Source organism: Ruditapes philippinarum, unplaced genomic scaffold, assembly GCF_026571515.1.
Source record: "Ruditapes philippinarum isolate M1 unplaced genomic scaffold, ASM2657151v2 ctg9846_1_1_1_1, whole genome shotgun sequence".
Lineage (NCBI taxonomy): Eukaryota > Metazoa > Mollusca > Bivalvia > Venerida > Veneridae > Ruditapes > Ruditapes philippinarum.
Genome location: NW_026860418.1, coordinates 1 through 23047, shown reverse-complemented (window position 1 = coordinate 23047; position 23047 = coordinate 1). Strand labels below are relative to the sequence as shown.

Below are 23047 nucleotides of genomic sequence, written 5' to 3'. Positions count from 1 at the left end.
GACCTATTTCTCTTTCACATATGGTGCTGTACTGCACATCTGAATTATGCTCAATTTTGAGATACATGTGGGGTTTACCCCGTTTATATATTTCAATAAAAATATGTAAACATAGCAGCTTGTGATCATATAAAATAAAAAAGAAAACACATCAAATGTTCACAAACTCAAAACCAGGAAAGTAAACGCCATTTTTTCAATGCAGCACATTCCCATGAGGATTATGATATTTTCTGTATTATATTTTATAGTATTATCCTGAAATAATCTGGTTTAGAAATCGAACGTTTATATATATTTTATTTACATGTTATCAGTTGTTGTCTCAAAAGAAACTTTAAACAATATTTATTATATACTTATAAATGAAATATTGAGAAATATTGATGAAATAAACTGCGTATTTTCCGTATTTTCACTGTAAAAATTTATCTTTCACTGCAGTGAAACATATTTTCCGTATTTTCACTGGTGTCTTGCTGGACTACTTTCTTTTAAATTCTGCCAGTACACAAAATTTAAGGGAAAGTCTTTCAAATTTTAATATCAAAAAAGAGAAAAATGTATATAATAAACAGAAAATTCAAGTTTTTTCTATAAAAGATTAATTTTCATCTTATGGCATGAAAATTACCATATTCGCGTGTCATGTACGTTATTTGTGCGGCTATTTGTAGTTACTTTTACCCATTTATTTTTCGTGAAGGGGCACACACATTATTTAACCTAGGCTCTATACGCCGCGTTTCATAGAATGGCACTTTATCACATGCTTTTCGGTGGTTTATAGAAATATATCAGTGATATAAAATTGGTAATTTCACGTTTGAAACAGTGAAATTACTACTTTGATAATTTCACTGTTTTGAATTTAAGCCCCTCACGTTGTTTCAGTGAAATACCAGCGTACACAGTACTGTACCAACTTTATGACGTGACGTCGTAATTGACGTCACGTTGTATTATTATTTGGCGCGCTTTTCATTCAGTATTAGGTTTAATGTCTTTGCATGTAACAAAAAGAAAATTTGTTTAGTTTAGTGTAAGATCGAAATATATATTTCACCTTGTGAACACCAAAAGTTCATATTTTACTCGTGGCTGCGCCACTCGTGAAATATACCTTTTGGTGCCCACTCGGTGAAATATATTCCGATCTTACACTAAACAGATATCCTCTATATAATGTATCACATTGCCAAACTGTCTTTTCTATTCTAATTTGAACGTTCTTTAAGGATTCTTCTTTTCTTTTTATTATCACCCCAAAACAAAACATTTGCACTCTAACACTGGCCATAGCTTTCGCAGAAGTAATGGGCCCATCGCAGCAGCGGTGGAGTACGCGGTAGATAAAGTATGGCCGTGTGCTGTTGTCGGTAAGTTTATGACTGAATGTTGTTTTATGTTTTAATGTTTTACTTGAAACACTCAGTGAGACTGGAGCCCACATATGTAATCTTTCAACTTATAACACGCACACGGTGTTTATGCAAACACTTCTGTACAGTTTGATGAGGGTGGCCACTTTTGCCTAATTTAAAACACATGTGCAAAACGACCCCATTATACAACGGCATCACATTGAAATGCAATATTCAATGTATGTAAAAATACTATGCCTGCCATTAAAGTGGCCATAAAGACATAACAGAAAGTTATGACAGTTTTTAAGTAAGTTAAACAAATGAACTTAAATTGTCAATATTTTGAAATTAAAGAAATACATATTATATGCCAGTGGCGACAGCAACTGTCCGACCAACTTACATAACATATTTCAGGTTCGAGACAGCCATGAGCCATACAGTTTACGACAACGATTCACGAAATTTATATCCAATCGCAAGTTCGCATGACTAAATACGTGCAAAAACGGAAATAAACGAACTGTTCCGAATGTACTCCGTGAACGCGGAAGACGTCTGCACAAACCAGGAAAAGCGCATAACAGTTTCGATATAAAAATGAACCCGATCTTTCATACATTACTATTTCCCAAGTAGTCGTCAGTCAACCAGGTAAGACATTCTTTTAAACCGCATATATTAAATATTCTGATTAATTTTATTTTTGTGTGCCTGTGCTTTTTTTATAAATATATTTAATCTTTTGCAGTGTCTTTTATTAACTGACTTTAAGAGTTGGGCTTATTGTTGTAAGTTTATTACTTGCGTCTATTCTACGCGTTTTTTTCCTTTCCACAAACAAAATTCAAAGCAACTAGGATGAAACATCTTATAAAGAAAGAAGTAATTTCATTTTTAAATTAAACGTTTACAATCTGAAAGAAATTATATATAATGCCTCATTTTTCTTTTTTAGCAACATGAAAGTTACAGCTCTTGCACTTTTCGCCCTTCTCGGAGCAATCGGTGTGGCCCTCGGTGCCGGGTACGGATACGGGGGTTACACATACGTGCCAGCATACAGCTACGGACAACAAGGCGGACTAGGATCCGGAGATGGTAGCTTCTGTAAGTAGAAATTAACATGAAAAATAATACTGAAAAAGAAAAAAAACGGTACATGAAAGTATCGGAATATTCATAGCAATTGGCATATCAATAAATACACATATTAATCATCATTGTGTATTTTTATATTTTAGTAAAATACGCTGAAGTTCTCCTTTTGAATTATTTTCCATCTTCAAGTATTGTATTTTATGAGTTTCTTTAAAGATATACTATGCTCAAATTTAAGTTTTCAAAATATAAATAATTGCTACACAGTCTCTTTCTATATATAAAATAAACATGTTTCGACTTCATTTAAAGTAAATATGTTATGTTTTGAACTCTACACACAATTCCATGGATTTCAATACATTTCTAAGACCTAAAGATGAGCATAGTTTATTTCATGCTTTCCAGTGTTTTATTGTAATATATCAGATGATTATATTCTGATAAACCACTAGTGAAATTTATAAAATATAATTTTCACTGTAGCCGGACTATATCTGAATGCGGATGAAAAGAAAATCATAACTGAATGGAATAACAGGCAGAAATATATGCCGTCATGCGTAAATGTTGCTTCTTTAGGAAAAGAAAGTCGATGTCATCATACATAATGTTAAAAATGTAACAAAATTAGAGAAATGTAACAGACCTATTTTTCAAAATTGATAATGTGACGTCATGATGTGATGACGTCACATGGGAGAATGCGCGACGTTACGCGGCAAAATAAGTAAAAAAGTACTTAAAATCACTTAAAAAGAATGAAATAAAAAGAAAATTTATTTTTTTTACATATAAGATTGAAATATATTTCATTCGTGAACACCAGCTATTATATTTTCACTCGTGGCTACGCCACTCGTGAAAATATTGCATCTGGTGTTCACTCAGTGAAATAATATTTCAATCTTACATGCAAAACAAACAAATATCCTCTATATATCTTTAACAACATAGGTAAAATTATTATTTTCAAATAATTATATTTCAGTGATGCTGATCGGATTCTTGTTCCTGATCTTGATCTTGTTCAGCGGTAACCTGTTCAACACCACCTCAACAGCTACGACCACACCCATCACCATCCTCCAGGGTTAAATATGGTAAGACCACAGCTTTCACATCAAGTTACTATCCCTACCCGCTTAAAATGCAATCGGAACATCTCGGCTATTATCAATATTAATAAGTCTTATCCGATGTTTGACGGAAAGTGCCCGAGAAGATGCGATTGCTAAAAATATCGACTTTATTCACATATTAAATATTACACGTGTTTATCAAACACTTTCTACATTTGGTGTAATATGCTGACATTAATGTTCATATTATATGATGATTCTCGTGTTTACTGTTATGTTTTTATTACTGTAGATTCTCAGGCTTCTTTTTAAAAATGTTCGATTGAAAATGAAATAAGTAAATGATTCGACATTTAACTCAAATCAATAATCAGTTAACAGTTAATATGTTAAAGAGATAAAGATAGGTCTAATAAGTAGATCTAAATCTCTATTTTTTGGATTGCATGACATCATAATGATCTTTTTATATGATTATTAAATGTGATATTTTCCCTTCAATGTTCAATTGTTTTTTTAACATGTCAAACTCTTATTTCAGATTTACTTGTAGTTGCCATTTGAACAGAGCCATCCCTGAGCCAGTTAGACCTTCAATGTTCCATCAATGTTCCTCATTTCTTTATGTGTTGTATTATTCATGTTGTATGTTGACTGACCCGAGTGTACACGTTATTTATGTGATAACCCTTGTATATATTATCATGAAATCCATCATTCCATTCTATAAAAACAAATAAAATTGTCATTATCTGATATACGTTCTTGTTTTATATTGTGTTCATGTGAATTATAATGATAGTACTATTGGTATATTCAAAATATCATCCCATATTATCTTAACATCTATATGAAATTGTTTAATATTCTACAATTTATGTAATCTTTCTGCTTTGTCCCACGCAGCGAAGCATTCCTACGTTTCCGTTCCAAATGTTAAAAAAGTATATCGCTTTATTTTTTTAAGATTATACATGTATTATCTCCGATAAAAACAGTCACATAGTATCTCGTGGCCACGAGATAAATAATCAAAGCACAGAAGTCGCTGAATTTGTTTGGGTCTCAAAATGTCAGAAAGGTGAACGTTGTGAGATTATAAACCAATTTGTTTTTGTATAGTGCCACCAATGCTTTCCAGCGTTTTAATTGTAGTAGATTGGCTATAAGACTAATTGCAACACTGATATTCAATCCAATGTTTATTTGACTTAAACAATTTGAAAAAAAAATGAGTTGCCTTAACTGGGATTTGAACTCCAGACCTCTCGCTGCCTAACCGAGCGCGCAAACCCCTCGGCCACGGTGAATTTATATGTCAACGGTCTGAAGCAAACCATATTATTCTAAATTAGGGTTTGTAACGACGCTAACTGTTGTTTAACACTTGTGTAAATAATAATGGCGCTTACTATAAGCATGTATATCTATAAAGAATAAAACAATATAAGAAATCTTCGACGATTCGGGAATTATTTTGCTTGAAAATTAATGCGCCTGTTATGTGACCATATTTACACAGTGATCTCTCCTTAGTGTTACATATAAAGGGAAGTAACCGCTTCAAAAAAGCGGACTACTTTCGGCATTTGCAATTAACAGCATTAGAGTCTGAAATTTCGCTACCATTATTTGTTTGGTCTGACGACCCAAACAAATGAAAACACACACATGTCACCTTTGTGCCACCGTACGAAAGGGCTGCGTCTTCTTTTGATTTTTTAAGTTGCAAAAATCTATTGCAGTCAATTCCAAGATGAGTATAGTTGTTTACCTCATCGATCGTTTGTGTACCAAGTGTGCATATTTTCTGGAAATTTTCCGAGTTTACTTCATTGAATACAATTATGCGGCATGTATTGGCATTATACTCGAAACGCCACTTTAAGGAATATCTGTTACAAAAAAATAACATCATGTCCAGTCCATGCTTTGAAAATGATACTATAGTACCATATCGTCTGCTACGGTTGGTGACCAAGGCCACTTGATTCAAGTTCATTAATTAGTCCATTTATATACAGAAAATAAAGCATTGGTTGAACTTTTACTTCCTTGGCTGGTTCCCTGCAAAATTGGGAAAATGTCTGTTATATATTCCTGGTTCCGGACATAAATAAAAATATTCCGGTAAATCTCCTTAAATGCTAGTTATATAATGTGTCGTCGACATGAGTCTCTATCAGCTTATACAATATTCCAATATGGCAGACTCGGTCAAAGCCTTGACGACCGTGGAGGAAACACACATATAAATTGTAGTCTGGATTACCTGCCCCTTACCACTATCGTTATCGTACGACCGGGAACCAGACTAACCGAAAATAAGCTATTTTCACGAAAACAAGTTCGCAGCTACGAAAATAAGATTTATATTTGAAATAGTGCATTTATCTGTTTAAATAATTATGTCAATCATATATTTATGCTTTCTTTGAATGATTTTACAGCAAATCAAAATTTCAGAATTAAAAAAAAAAATATCTAAAAAAAAAAGTGCAGTTTGAGCCGAAAAAAACATACGAAAATACCTCAAATTGGCCGTGTAAAGCGAAAATAAGATCGGGTCTACGAAATTGATCTAATGTATTAAAAACGTATTTTTGTTGTTATGAAATTTTAATATAAGTTATGAACCATGTTTGCAAATCTTATTTTCGTAGTCGCATTCTTGGATTATTTTAGCGTGCATTATTTCTATACATTACTGTATATACTAGTATTAACCATATTTCCCAAACGTGTAATATGTCATTACAAAACATTTCATTCTTTATTATTTCATTCATACAAATCATTTAATAACAACAAAAATAAGTTTAAAAGTTCAATAAAAACTTGTTTATTTCTCTACCTGTTTTTGTTTTTTGTTTTTGTCTTCAATTTATTTTAGTATACCAATCATTTCATTTTTATTTGTTACCCAATTCATTTTGCTTGGAGCAGACCTTTCAATCTTTGCCAAAACAGACAAACATTGTTTACTGAGTACTCAGAATTTCTGACATGGTATTACTTTGCGAATTTATGCATTAGGTTGTAGACCCAGGCGGCCCGGGTTCGATTCCCGGCATGATTACTGCCTCGGATATTCAACTGCAGAGACCAATTGCTGATTTTGTACATTACCTGTGACTGTTTACGTCATTTTGCGGCGTCTTTGATGTGCAGCATCAACATTTAACTTGTTAATCATGCTGCATAACGTTTACTTAATTTGCCGACAAGTTATTTGAGGTAAAATATAAAATGTTTGGCAGTAAATATCTGAATGTTTAACTTCCGTTACTGTTCCTACATGAAATACTAACAAGTACAAGAAAAGTTGAAAACATAATTTGATAAAATTGTTAACAGTTATATTTTCTAGTGTTTTCTATTGAATATGTATATAGCTGAATATGAGAAAAGTTCAACACTCTTTCTTTTTTATTTATATCACAATGGTTTTCTATTTAGAACATAGTAATGTTTTAAACCTGCACACTTAAATTATTGTTTGTTTTATTTTTTTCATAAAAATGGCATTTTGTGTCAAATATTCCGTATTTATTTCATATATAAGATGTCTACTGCTTGCCAATATGTGTTATCAATGATTAACTGAGATCTAGAACAATAAAAGCCTTCATATTTGACCCTGTTAAGAAGTGAAGTTTATCTTCCGTTACTGTATATTTTCGAGTCAAAGCAATTTTTAAGTTTGTCGCATTTTGTAAGCAATTATTTTTGTGACAAGTCACCTTACATATTCTACTCATTGAAAAAGTTGTTAAATCATGATTTGATGTTGATCGATTTTATATCATTTTTCAAATCTGAAAACAGCATAAATCTCTAAAATGATTTAAATCATACAGTGATTGGAAGTAGCATGTGCTTTGGCAATAAACCATACATATTAAATTGTATAGATTTACATTAAATGATTCAATGATTTCCACACTGTTGTAGAGAAACTGATCAACAGATGTGTAGGTCTGTATACTGGTTACAAAGGCTTATAATTTTAGGTTGTAGCAGGCTAAGGGTGAAAAATTAATATAAAACGCAAGTACAACATTCTGAGCCTGCTCAGTCGATATAGACTTAATTTTAAAAATATAATCGTAAATTATATCAAAAATTAAATACATCATAAGGATGTATAGATATGCAAAGTGCAAAGTGCAGCAAGACCCACCAAAAAATGTGATAATGAAGTTGGATTACTGGTGATAGATTTGAGAAAAAGTCAGATATTCAATGTTCATCCTATACTTTAAACTAAGAATAGTAAATCGTTATGCATCTAATAAAATTTGAAACCACGTAAAATATAGCTGTATTTTTACAATTATAAACTATAGAGCGTATAAACTTTACATCGGTTTTAAATGAAACGTAGAATCTTATAGGAGTTATTTCACACAGAAAAGTTAAATGGTCTATGTTAATTGAAGCGAGTAAAAAAATCTGATTTGTAGCATTCTTGATAACAATTCAGGGAAAAGTTTGATGTAAGTCTTTACGGAATGACGAGTGTAAAGTATTCTTATCACGTGATTTCATACAGCAAGAGAACATAACAAAAATACCCGACAAAACACCGGTTGAAAGGCCATTTGTTTATTTAACTTAAAGAAATAGTTATATTTCATTGAAAATATGTGATAAATATCAACATCGCTTAAGTTAATTTATTATGATATGCAATTTCAAACATTGTAAATCAAATTGAAATTTTCACACCAATTTTAGACATTGTGTATGCATCAATTGACAGTTAGCCGGTCGCAGGACGTAATGTTGCAGCGTAACTACCCCAGCAAATGTTACGTTGATATCAGCCGATGGCCATTATCTATTTACCGAAATAAGCTCCGAAGTGCGGGACGTATTATAAGTCCGATGGAAAGTTGCGTGTAACGATAGATTTTCGAACGAAGGTCCGGAACTGCCCGAGTTGTATCGACAGGAGGAAGCTTGGACTACTTGTAAAGGAGTTGCGCGTCGCATTATTAAATGAATGCTGATATTTCATGGCTTACCCATCACCATTTCTTCAGAAGGTCGTCAACCTACAAGGTTAGTTTAAACTTAAACATTTACAATATTTCTTTAAATATTTCATTCTTCTTATTTAAGTACAATCTTAATTAGTTTGTATAGTTAAAACATGTACTAGACATAATATAAAATATCTCTTGATATTTTAATTGTTTAATATATAAACTATTCTGCAGTATGAAGTTAATGACAAAAGTTTCATGTTACCCATCTTTAATGATTGGAAGTTAGAATATTATCTGGATGATGAAACGTTGTGTTTATTTTAAGACATATATAGCTCGATCACGATCAATCAAAACATACATTTTACATAACAAAGTGTATAAGCACGATAACTGGTGCTTCCTTTCTGTGTGCTGAGTTTATAAAATCGTTTTATAATTCATTATGTGATATATAAATATTTGATTTCTTTTCAGCATCATGAAAATCTCAGCTCTTGCCTTTTTCGCCCTTGTCGGAGTTATCGGTGTTTGCCCTCGGTGCCGGGTACGGATACGGCGGTTATTCTGGCGGGTACACCTACATGCCAGTATCTGGTTACGGTCAGCAAGGGCCGGCGGATTAGGAGATGGTTCTTTCTGTAAGTAACTTTAAATAATGATAACATTATGTTAGTATTTTTAAATTTCAAAACAACTCTTCAATATACTTGTACATAACTATCGCTTAAAGTTAGAATAATCGATTTGTTAGTTTGTCAAATATTGTTATTCGTTTGTCTTGCTTGTATTGGTTTTTGCTGGATTTTTATGCTCCCAGAGAGAGAGCATATAGTCACCGCTTTGTATGTCCGCCCGTCCGGCCTCTTTCTTGTCCTGGGCATAACTCTGAAACAACAAGAGGTATCTTCAAGAAACTTTGTAGGTTGAAGTGAGTCGAAGTCTCATTGAAGGGAAGTGCATTGCAAAAGAACCGTAATACTGCCTTGCTTGATTTTGAAGTTATTGCCCTTTGTTCATTTTTACACTTTGAACTTTGTCCAGGACATAACTCTGAAACTATAAGAGATATCAACAAGAAACTTTGTAGGGTGATATACCTCATTGGGTAGATGTGCAGAGCAAAAGAACCATTACTCTACTTTGCTTAGTTTTGGAGTAAATGCCCTTTGTTCAATTTTACACTTTGAACTTTGTCCGAGGCGTAACTTTAAAACTGTAAGAGATATTAACAAGAAACTTTGTAGAACGATATATCTTATTAGGTAGATGTGCTTTAACTCTGCCTTGCCTAATTTCGGAGTTATTGCCCCTTTTCAATTTTACACTGTGAACTTTGTCCGGTACATAACTTTGAAATTATAAAAAGTTATCAACAAGAAACTTTGTAGGTAGATAGATCTAATTGGGTAAATGTGCAGTGCAAAAAGAACTGTAACTTTGCCCTGCCTTATTTTGGAGTTATTACCCATTGTTCATTTGTACACTTTTAACTTTGTCCGGAACATAACTACAAGACGTCCAAAACCTTTTCGGTTCGACCGGCTGTTGTTTTATCTTATATCTATAAATTTCAATGTTTATCTTCTCTTTAATGCTTCTATACTTCAGCCATTCATTTTGGGAAAGTTATTCAATATTTTCAATTATATTTCAGTGATGCTGATCGGATTCTTGTTCCTGATCCTAATCTTGTTCAACAGCAACCTGTTTAACACCACCTCAACAGCTACGACCACACCCATCACCATCCTCCAGGGTTAAATATGGTAAATATATACTTTGTTGTTATTTTTTAAACTTGTCCACACAAAAGAAAATATATTAATTTCTTACAACTTTCTAAAATAGTATTTTTTTGTTGTTACTGAAAAAGTTTCCTGTGACATGTATTGTTGTAAGCTAGAACAAGGTCAAATTCGAAACTAAATTAAATGATCTAATACCAAAAGTTACAAAATTGAAAATCCTTACATAAATTTGAATAAATGTATACATTTGACAAGTTATTCAGTTCTGATAAACACTACATATTGGCTAGACTAATCGCCAAAATCCTTGTACTTTGGTCGCTAACATTTAGTTTTTTATATCTAGATTTAGCGCTGAATTGTCCTCATTTAAGTTCAAAACACATTTAACACACCCGTGCAGCTTTTACAACTCCATAAAAGTTTGACGTGACGTCATTTGCCTTATAAAAACATTGCCACAAAACGTGCAAAACCCCAATAACAAAAAAACCCGAGTATTTTCAATTTAAACAGTTCTCTATTTTAGGTGTGTGATAAAAAGAATATTATATTCGTGTAGATTTTTTACTTAATTTATTGAACTCGTTGAATTAAATGATATTGATAAATAATGTTTAATATAAAATACTTATTAATATTATATTATACCACTCGTTCAGTAATTTCAGTATTGAATCTACACTCATTTAAATATCCTCAATTTAAATAATAAGTAACATTTTTCATTATTTATTTCAGATTTAGAGAAAGGCCAACTACAGATATTTACACCTTTGTTGGATCCTATATCTTGTACATGGAGAAATTACTCATTCTGTAATTTGATTGGTCAAAAAGTCATGTATTCTGTGATATCTAAATTATTATTGCACTCAACAGATATGTTTTATATCAAAAACATAAAAATAATAATAAACTTATGAAATATAACTTGTGTTTGTCATGTTATATAAATATAAAAAACATTGTTATATATGTTTAGTACTCACAAATTACCTCTGAGATAAGGTATAATGTCGTCCAACTAAAAACTGCACTGACGACCTTTTTTGAGGGGCGCAAGCCCCCAATGGTATTTTTTAAGTTATTGAAACACAGTTTTCCCTGACCACATTCTGTCAGTCGTCAGGCTTCCCAGATAAGAAGTTATAATTCGTCCAAATACAGGTTAATGTGGCCCAATACAGCTCCCCGGAAGCTTTATTCGTCGAAACCTTCAAGTATAATCATCATCACCAGAATATTATTATCATCTTTATAAGAAGATCATCATCATCATGCAGTGCTTCATCATCGTTATTTTTAAATTTATACATCGTCATCATAGAGACATAATCATTATCATTATGAGGACATCATCGTTATCAACATCGTAACCACTATAAGTACATCTTAATCATAAGAACATCATTGTCATCAGTACATTATCATCAACATTTTTATAATCATCATCAGTACATCATCAGCCCATCATCATCATTATCATTATGATCACTTCAAAATTTAAAATAAGCATTCAGTTCTAGACAAGGGACTCAAATTTTAGTAAGTCATGTTAAACATATTTATTTCGATGTAATAATGAAAAATTTAAGTTTTGAGGGCAAAGTCCCGTAACACTGTTTGAAACCGAGTCCACCTTCTTTATGATTAAAACACCATTTAACGGACATCAGTATTCATATCATTTAGCGATGATAATAATGATGGTGTAGGTGACGATAAATATTTCAATGATGATTATTTTGATGATGGACCGATGATAATGATGACTTTGATGATGCAAGTGATGATAATATAGTTGATAATTTTTAGCTTGATGATGATGAAAATGATGAAGATTTAATGATGATAATGAGAATGATATAGATAATAATTATTGTGTTTTGGTGATGATAATGGGTGTGATGATGATTTTGATGATGCTGATGATCGAGTCGATGATGATTTTGACGATGATGGACATAATGAATCCTGTTATGATGATGATGATGGTGATGACAATGATACTGATGGTTGTAATAATAAGCAATGATATAATGATGTTGATAAGGTGTTGACGATTGTGTTGATGGTGGAGGATCTCATGATTTTAATAAAGATGACGGTGAAAGTGATAACTGTCTTGAAGATGATGGACGTGATGATGATGTTAGATGTACGTCTAACAGCAAGCATGTAAATGAAATTTTTAAGGTTGGTTGTCCGATTGCAGTGGTGTCCAGGTTCATTTGATCTCAGGTATTCCATAAACATATTAGTAAAACCAGCTTAACACCCTTGATATATTGGTGCTCATGTACTTACATATAGTTCTATTTAAAGGTGTTTTTCTTTATTGAAATACAAATTCACGTGTATGTGTAACAATTATGGTACAGTTCCGTGCCTGCTATTCCGGGAGCTGATATTTCTGCAAGTGAATTAAGGTTTCCCTTATGCATTTGCTGGCTGTTGCTAAATCAATTTTGATAAGGAAATTCTACTTTAGCATTATGTCAAACTTTAAATGATACTATACATTACATATACGTCTTATTCATAGAATAAAACATCAATAGTAAACATATTTTAGGTCAATAGTAAAGCAACATCTTATTACTTAAATTAGCCAATTAATAATTCACATCTTTGACCTACTAGTTCTGGTGTCATATGACCCGTGTATATGTCCCCACGATCTATTTGTTGCCATTAAACGGTCCTTTACATTTTATTCAGTACTGTAGTGGCTATTAACCAAATACAAACCGAAACTGATTTATTAAACACTTCTGAATATGGGATTCGAATCAGGAATTAGATATTTCAGTTAGAGGTAAAAACTGGTATATATCGAAACAAGATCTTTGATAGGGAGGTTGAAATACAAATCCAGAAAAGATTTTTGACCGAGCTGTAACATAATAATCCAAAAAACAAGAAGATTATATCTGATGTTCAGCTGAAATACAAAACTTTACACCATAAACATGTATTTGGATTACAGTTGAGGAACATAATCCTAAATATGATAGGAACAGAGTCTGGTGATGTACCAGAAAGGTCTTTCAGTGACGTTAATAGAGTAAAGGCAAGATCTTATGGTGAAGTATAAGCAAGGTCTTTGGGTGAAGTAAAAGCAATGTTTTTAGGTGAATTAAAGGCAGGGTCTTTGGGTGAAGTTAAAGCAAGGCCTTTGGATGGGGATGGAAACAAAATCCGGACAAAATCTTTGCGTGAGGTAAGGAACAAAGTTTGAGCGTATTTTAAAGGAAAGAATGAGAGAGTGGTGAATACATTTCGAAAAAAAGTGCTTTTAGTAAAATACGGGGATTAAATCCCAAACAGTTTCTTATCGTTTTACAAGAATTACAGACCAGATAATGATTGATTTATGTAAACACGTACATATAGCTCACAAAGGATACATTTAACTTTTGTAAAAGAACACACACACAGTCCCTTCCGCGCTGTACTTTCAAATAACATTTCATTTCATCATTACTACATAATGTATGATTCATAAGATATAAATTTATTTTTTGGACTGATATTCTTTCAAGATTTATAACTAACGGGAACATGTATGTATCATATCTTTCAGTCGCTTTAAATAAGACATTTCTCATGTTTAAGCATTCAGTGCCTAAGCCACCTAGATAATTCTGCTAGGAGAGATTTCCTACATTCTAGAGTAGTTTTGGGTGGAATGTACACAACTACTAAAGATATACCAAATTGTTAATAATTCAACTTGTATAATGTTAACTTCTTTTTAGAAAATGGATACATTTATTGTCAAATAAGTTAATTGATAGGAATCCATGCATCTATCAAAGAAGTAAGGTAATGCGAGGTACCCACGAATGTACAAAACCTACAAGTGTCTTTTTCCATCAACTGTTCTTGGCTCTGAAGTCACAACTTTAATAGATGCAGCAAAAATGACGTTATGTACGGAATAATGCTCCAGTCGCCAGTAATGAAAAAAAATCGTGTTTGTTGAATGTTCCTCATCGTCTAATGTTTTATGTGATGTGTTACATGTATATACGTGAACCATGAAGTAAATTATACATATTTCAGAACAAACGATATAAATTATTTTCTTTTAAGGTTTTATTGCAGTGTTTTGGCATAAAAGGCATCAATATAACATTAATGATAAATAACTTAGATATCACAGAAAGTATTATAAATTGACCAATCACATCACAGCTGGAATATCTCCATAGAAAGGGTAGTGGAAATATAGATGTTCGGCGTAAAGTGCTGCTGGTCTTTTACTTAATCTGAAAGAATGCATAAAAATAAATCAATCACTGGTAATAATTAGAAAAATTCTCATAATAATATAAAATCTTTGTTTTGTAATCGTTCTCAAAATGGGCTGTTTAAAGTTTCGAGAGACACAAGCATCAATATTTACATAAAAGTTTTTGTTGTTTAGATAATAATGAAAGTGTTAGAGATAAGCAAATGCACTGTGTGTTTTTCAACAAATTGATACTCTCTTTATTATTGCAATTTTAATTTTGATACATTGTTCAATTAAGAGAACATTTTATAACAAGTCAAGTAAAATTATTTAATGTTTATATTAACACGTTGTTAATGATTTACTAGAAATACAAATTAACACTGTTAGCATTAATAACAACAAAGAAGTTGTTTTAAGATATTTATATATTAAAGTAAAGACTTACCATATTTAACCCTGGAGGATGGTGATGGGTGTGGTCGTAGCTGTTGAGGTGGTGTTAAACAGGTTGCTGTTGAACAAGATCAAAATCAGGAACAAGAATCCGATCAGCATCACTGAAATATAATCATTTGAAAATACATGTAATAAATTTACCTATTTTGAAAATATTGAATAAATACCCAAACAAATGTCTTGATTGAGCAATATTAAAAATAAGATAATTAAGGGTGTAACAAAATTGAAAATTAAAATAGTTTAACTTTAAAGCTAACTTAGCTGACAAACAAGTTTAAGCACACTAACAAACATTTAATTTCATGTTTTGTTCAAATAAGCGATTGCATTATTGTAATAACTTTAAACTAAAATTTGGTCAATTGAAGTTACTTACAGAAAGAACCATCTCCTAATCCGCCTGCCCCTTGCTGACCGTAACCAGATACTGGCATGTAGGTGTACCCGCCAGAATAACCGCCGTATCCGTACCCGGCACCGAGGGCAACACCGATAACTCCGACAAGGGCGAAAAAGGCAAGAGCTGAGATTTTCATGATGCTGAAGGGAAATAATTAAATTATGCAGCTATTTGTTTTCAAGAATACTATATTACATTTCGTGTTGTGTTTCAAAAGTTCAATTTTCATTCATTTAAAATTGACCGCTTTACATTTAAAGTTGTCTGATGTTTTCATGACATGCCAACTGATGTTACGTGGTCCTTTACTATTAGAATAATCATATGTTTGTTTGTTTGTCCCCAATACTACGGATATGATTATCAAAACTCAAAGAAATAAAACTTCCAAATGATATTGCGCATTTACACATTGCTAATTTTCTTTCATATAAATGAAGTAAGACTCTTAGTAATATATCAAATAAAATGTAATGTTCGTTTTCAATTTAGAAATCATCAGTTAATAAACACTATCAGTACCTCGGCTACGTAAACAAAATGTTTAGATATATATTATTTTATTCTGGTTAAAACGATTTGAATGTTAACCTACCTTTTATATTGACGACTTCAAATGAAATAGTGATGATATGAAGTTTGTTTTTCCTTTTATAATAGACGACCGACCTATCAATTCTTCTAAGTAGACAAGCAACAGTCCAGACTTCCGCCTTAACCGTCACAAATCGCTAATTTCCGTGAATGTCCGTAAATGTTTTAATTCGGTTAAGATATTAGGCAATATGCGGTAAATGACAGCCATTTTTGTTGTATTTCTATCATTTAACATAACTACCTCAAAAATAAATTACTACTTGAACAATCCTAATGATACAAAAGGTGAACAATAACCCAGATATTGATAGATAAAAACGGCATGCTGATCGATCTTATCTTTTTTTGGAGATACAATTTTTGTTGCAAAATTAACATGTTGAAAAATTATGTCTTTAATTATTATCCAATTATTCCTCTAAGTACCAAACTAAGTAATCTTAATATTTTGCTTTGCGGGTATAAAGCAGTAGCTTATGAAATACATTTTATAATATTTAACAACAGTAAAATTATATTGGGTCAATAATCTTATGGTCGATTCTTGAAAGAGTTGTAACATAGAATGTCTCTGTTATTTTACACATATGAATATTGTTTCGTAAACAGAATAAAATGCCACGGAACAACATATTATTTTGCTACCGGTGTCTTTATTAGGGTTTCAACCATGCATTTAGCAATGATTTATTACACGCGATATTCGTTTTTAATGCAATATTCTAACCATATTTCATTCATACAAGCATTTTGGAAGTATTCAATTTTCAAAATCAGATTTTTTTGTAGCACATGTATAGCACACATATAGCACACCCGTGTATATATCCCCACGATCTTTTTGTTGCCATTAGACGGTCCTATACATTTTATTCAGTACAAAAGGGGCTATTAACCAAATACAAACCGAAACTGATTTATCAATCACTTCTGAATATGGGATTCAAATCAGGAATTTGATATTTCAGTTAGAGGTAAAAACTGGTATATTTCGAAACAAGATCTTTGATAGGGAGGTTGAAATACAAATCCAGAAAAGATTTTTGACCGAGCTGTAACATAATAATCCAAAAAACAAGAAGCTTATATCTGATGACCAGCTGAATTACAAAACTTTACACCAGAAACATGTATTTGGATTACAGTTGAGGAACATAATCCTAAATATGATAGGAACAGAGTCTGGTGATGTTAGGAACAGTGACGTTAATAGAGTAAAAGCAAGGCCTTAGGGTGAAGTAAAAGCAAGGTCATTGGGTGAAGTAAAAGCAAGGTCTTTGGGTGAAGTAAAAGCAAGGTCTTTGGGTGAATTAAAGGCAGGGTCTTTGGGTGAATTAAAGGCAGGGTCTTTGGGTGAAGTTAAAGCAAGGCCTTTGGATGGGGATGGAAACAAAGTCCGGACAAGATCTTTGCGTGAGGTAACGAACAAAGTTTGAGCAAGATATTTTAAGGGAAAGAATGAGAGAGCGGTGAAAACATTTCGAAAAAGTGCGTTTAGTAAAATACGGGGATTAAATCATAAACAGTTTCTTATCATTTTACAAGAAGTACAGACCAGATAATGATTGATTTATGTAAACACGTACATATAGCTCACAAATACAGTGGCACAAAGGTGACATGTGTGTGTTTTTATTTATCTCTTGGCCACGAGATACTTTGTCGTGGCCAAGTCGTGGCCACGAGATAGCTAAATCGTTGCCACGAGATACTATGTCGTGGCCACGAGATAGCTAAGTCGTGGCCACGAGATAGTTAAGTCGTGGCCACGAGATACTATGTCGTGGCCACGAGTTACTAAGTCGTGGCCACGAGATAGCTAAGTCGTGGCCACGACATACTATGTCGTGGACACGAGTTACTATGTCGTGGCTTCGAGATAGCTAAGTCGTGGCCACGAGATACTATGTCGTGGACATGAGTTACTATGTCGTGGCTTCGAGTTACTAAGTCGTGGCCACGAGATAGCTAAGTCGTGGTCACGAGATACTATGTCGTGGCCACGAGTTACTATGTCGTAGCCACGAGATAGCTAAGTCGTGGCCACGAGATAGCTAAGGCGTGGCCACAAGATACTATGTCGTGGCCACGAGTTACTTAGTCGTGGCCACGAGATAGCTAAGTCGTGGCCACGAGATAAATAACTAATCAGATTACACCATTTATGTGAATTTCCCTAATTAACTAGACATGTGCTATAGTACAAGGATGTCCCTACTTCACCAGCCTGTAAAAGTGTCATTTATGCAACTTATTGACTTGTCAATAAATTTACATTTAGCGTCACTGTGACCCTGTGACCCTATTTTTTGACCCAATGACCTCGCATCTACTGATCTGGTGCAATGATCTTTCTTGGTTATATAACAAACCATGGCTTGTCCCTTTTAAATTATTCATCAGACAAGGATTTTACCTTATAGGCTATCTACTGTCCATGGGCAATGTCCCTTACAAATAATATAAACCAGGACCGATTCCTTCTCATGTTATCGTATAAACAAGATTAACAGGCCGTAGTACGTACAAACTGACCAATTCGATCACAAAATTGTCCCAACAAAGAGCTATAGTCAAAATTAATGTATGATGGGCATTGGAAGGTGACTGTCTAATATGATCCTAAAGACAAGTTCAAATCAAAGTGAATATCTTCAGTATTTTCAAAGATTAATGTTGCATGTAAAAGTAAGTTGTTAAGTTAAAAAAATTCATATAGTGTATTCTGATTGCTTAATTATCTCGTGGCCACGACTTGGCTATCTCGTGGCCACGACTTAGTAACTCGTGGCCACGACATAGTATCTCGTGGCCTCAACTTAGCTATCTCTTGACCACAACTTAGTAACTCGTGGCCACGACATAGTATCTCGTGGCTACGATTTAGCTATTTCGTGGCCACGACTTAGTAACTCGTCGCCACGACATAGTATCTCGTGGCCACGACTTAGCTATCTCGTGGCCACGACTTAGTAACTCGTCGCCACGACATAGTTACTCGTGACCACGTGTCAAATAAAAACACACACACATGTCACCTTTGTGCCACCGTACACAAAGGATACTTTTATCTTTTGTAAAAACACACACACAGTCCCTTCCGCGCTGTACTTTCAAATAACATTTCATTTCATCATTACTACATAATGTATGATTCATAAGATATAAATTTATTTTTTGGACTGATATTCTTTCAAGATTTATAACTAACGGGAACATGTATGTATCATATCTTTCAGTCGCTTTAAATAAGACATTTCTCATGTTAAAGCATTCAGTGCCTTAGCCACCTAGATAATTCTGCTAGGAGAGATTTCCTGCATTCTAGAGTAGTTTTGGGTGGAATGTACACAACTACTAAAGATATACCAAAATTGTTAATAATTCAACTTGTATAATGTAAACTTTTTCTTTTAAGTTAAAAATTGAAGTTTAATGTAAATTGTTTCTTTATAGAAAATGGATACATTTATTGTCAAATAAATTAATTGATAGGAATTCATGCATCTATCAAAGAAGTAAGGTAATGCGAGGTACCCACGGATGTACAAAACCTACAAGTGTCTCTTTCCATCAACTGTTCTTGGCTCTGAAGTTACAGTTTAATAGATAACATTATGTACGGAATAATGCTACAGTCGCCAGTAATGAAAAAAAATCGTGTTTGTTGAATGTTCCTCATCGTCTTATATGTGATGTGTTACATGTATATACGTGAACCATGAAGTAAATTATACATATTTCATAACAAACGATATATATTATTTTCTTTTAAGATTTTATTGCAGTGTTTTGGAATAAAACGCATCAATATAACATTAATGATAAATAACTTAGATATCACAGAAAGTATTATAAATTGACCAATCACATCACAGCTGGAATATCTCCATAGAAAGGGTAGTGGAAATATAGATGTTCGGCTTAAGTGCTGCTGGTCTTTTACTAAATCTGGAAGAATGCATAAAAATAAATCAATCACTGGTAATAATTAGAAAAATTCTCATAATAATATAAAATCTTTGTTTTTTAATCATCTTCAAAATGTCGCTGTTTAAAGTTTCAAGAGACAGAAGCATCAATATAATAATAATAATAATAATATAATAATACATGTACATAAAGTTTTTCTTGTTTAAATAATAATGAAAGTTTTAGAGATAACAAAATGCATTGTGTATTTTTCAACAAATTTGCTCTATCATTATTACTGCAATATAAATTTTGGTGCATTGTTCAATTAAGAGAACTTTTTATAACAAGTCAAGTAAAATTATTTAATGTTTATATTTAACACGTTGTTAATGATTTACTAGAAAACAAATTAACACTGTTTGCATTAATGCGATATAAATCTATTTACGTATCTCTCTTAATAACACAAAGAAGTTGTTTTAAGATATTCATATATTTATTTAAGTAAAGATTTACCATATTTAACCCTGGAGGATGGTGATGGGTGTGGTAGTAGCTGTTGAGGTGGTGTTGAACAGGTTGCTGTTGAACAAGATCAAGATCAGGAACAAGAATCCGATCAGCATCACTGAAATAAAATTGAAAATGTTGAATAATTACCCTTATAAATGTCTTCAGTGAACAATATTACAGATGAGATAATTAAGGGTGTATCAAATTGATAATTAAAATATCTTAACTTTTAAGCTAAATCAGCTGACTAACAAGTGTAAACACACTAACAAACATTTAATTTCATGTTTTGTTCAAATAAGCGATTGCATTATTGAAATAACTTTAGACTAAAATTTGGTCAATTGAAGTTACTTACAGAAAGAACCATCTCCGAACCCGCCGGCTCCTTGCTGACCGTAACCAGATACTGGCATGTAGGTGTACCCGCCAGAATAACCGCCGTATCCGTACCCGGCACCGAGGGCAACACCGATAACTCCGACAAGGGCGAAAAAGGCAAGAGCTGAGATTTTCATGATGCTAAAGAGAAATAATTAAATTATGCAGCTATTTGTTTTCAAGAATACTACAAAACATTTCGTGTTGTGTGTCAAAAGTTCAATTTTCATTCATTTAAATTGACCGCTTAACAGTTAAAGCTGTCTGATGTTTTCATGACATACCAACTGATGTCACTGGTCCTTTACTGTTACAATCATCATATGTCCGCAATGGTACGGATATGATTAAAACTCAACGAAATAAAATGATATCGCGCATTTACACATTGCATTGCTAATTATCTTTCATATCAATGAAGTAAGACTCTTAGTAATATATGAAATAAAATTCAATGTTCGTTTTCAATTTAGAAATCATCAGTTAATAAACACTATCAGTACCTTGGCTACGTAAATTTTTTTTAAAAAATTACAATGTATTTTCTTCTGGTTAAAACGATTTGAATGTAAACCTACCTTGTATATTGACGACTTCAAATGAAATAGTGATGATATGAAGTTTGTGTTTCCTTTTATAATAGACGACCTATCAATTCTTCCAAGTAGACAAGCAACAGTTACCCTCCAGACTTCCGCCTTAACCGTCACAAATCGCTAATTTCCGTGAACGTCCGTAAATGATTTAATTCGGTTAAGATGATAGGCAATATGCGGTAAATGACAGCCGTTTTTGTTGTATTTCTATCATTTAACATAACTACCTCAAAGTTAAATTACTACCTGAACATTCCTATATAATGATGAACATGATACAAAAGGTGAACAATAACCCAGATAGTGATAGGCTGAACAATCTTATCTTTTTTCTATTTATATTTTGGAGATACAATTTTTGCTGCAAAATTAACATGTTGAAAAATTATGTCTTTAATTATTATCCAATTATTCCTCTAAGTACCAAACTAAGTAATCTAAATACTTTGCTTTGTTTAAATCATTAAAGGGTATAAAGCAGTAGCTTATGAAATACATTTTATAATATTTAACAACAGTAAAATTATATTGGGTCAATAATCTTATGGTCGATTCTTGAAAGAGATGTAACATAGAATGTCTCTGTTATTTTACACACATGAATATTGTTTCGTAAACAGAATAAAATGCCACGGAACAAAACATTTTGCTACAGGTGTCTTTATTAGGGTTTTAACCATGCATTTAGCAATGATTTATTACACGCGATATTCTTTTAATGCAATATTCTACCATATTTCATTCATATAAGCATTTTGGAAGTATTCGTTTTTCAAAAATCAGATTTTTTGTAGCACATGTATAGCTTTATACACCTTAAATTATCACCCCTCCCCAATGAATAATACTTCATTTGAAATATGTAAACATGTATATTTATGTATGAAAACATATAGATTTGAAAATGTTCATCTGTATAAGTTTTACTAAATGGTGATGTAAGCTGTGATATAACTTTTATGAACAAAAACAAATGTTATTGTAAAACTTCATCATCTATATAAGTAGGTTTATTTTCTTTAATAAATAAAGCGTTTTAATTTAGCGGGTTATTAATGCATGACAGTATCAACACTCGTCTAAGCGTGTATAAAACAGGTTTAGAAGTTTACACCGTTATCTCTGTCACGTGAATTCCATGCGTAGAATCCTACAGCTTTAGTAAATCACTTCTAGCTTAAATTCCAACGTGGTAACATCGTTCATTAAAATCCACAGCCGATGTTTATATAGCAGCTGATATGGTTTCAAATGCCGAATTCCGTCAACTAACATTCAGATAAGTATTTTATTTGCCATAATTGTTTTTTCTTTTTTAACAGTTAGAATTTTAAGTTCTACCTCTGATGTACATTGTATTTCATAGTTAGTTAGTTCGCTACCTTTGTTCTCTACCTTGCCTTAATTAAATAAATCAGTTAGCTTTAGTATTATACAATATAAAAATGCATGATTTATTTAGTTTCCGACTGTTTAATACGTTTGAATATTCTTTTACTTTTTGAAAACCCAATTTTCTAGTTATCTAGACACATCAGCACGAACACGTTGCTTGGTTTCTCCTAAACAGATAAAGTGATTCAACATTGACGATTTATACTGTTTACCTATATATCTGGTTTATATTTCAATATGTTACGAAATT

The 23047-nt window shown here is 32.4% G+C and overlaps 4 long non-coding RNA genes across 4 annotated transcripts; 2 read left to right on the top strand and 2 right to left on the bottom strand.

Moving 5' to 3' along the window:
- Positions 1-1364: 1364 nt before the first annotated feature.
- On the top strand, positions 1365-4306 carry LOC132759972 (uncharacterized). The gene is made up of 5 exons (XR_009629802.1): positions 1365-1379; positions 1785-2021; positions 2326-2477; positions 3460-3571; positions 4092-4306. It is a non-coding gene; the product is annotated as an uncharacterized LOC132759972 (long non-coding RNA).
- Positions 4307-8601: 4295 nt separating this feature from the next.
- LOC132759971 (uncharacterized) lies at positions 8602-11228 on the top strand. Its single transcript, XR_009629801.1, has 4 exons — positions 8602-8617; positions 9022-9185; positions 10202-10313; positions 11037-11228. It is a non-coding gene; the product is annotated as an uncharacterized LOC132759971 (long non-coding RNA).
- Positions 11229-14381: 3153 nt separating this feature from the next.
- LOC132759966 (uncharacterized) lies at positions 14382-15571 on the bottom strand. Its single transcript, XR_009629798.1, has 3 exons — positions 15377-15571; positions 14987-15098; positions 14382-14572 (listed from the first exon to the last, which is right to left on the bottom strand). It is a non-coding gene; the product is annotated as an uncharacterized LOC132759966 (long non-coding RNA).
- Positions 15572-19758: 4187 nt separating this feature from the next.
- On the bottom strand, positions 19759-21523 carry LOC132759965 (uncharacterized). Its single transcript, XR_009629797.1, has 4 exons — positions 21385-21523; positions 20784-20947; positions 20429-20540; positions 19759-19948 (listed from the first exon to the last, which is right to left on the bottom strand). It is a non-coding gene; the product is annotated as an uncharacterized LOC132759965 (long non-coding RNA).
- Between the last annotated feature and the right edge of the window lie 1524 nt (positions 21524-23047).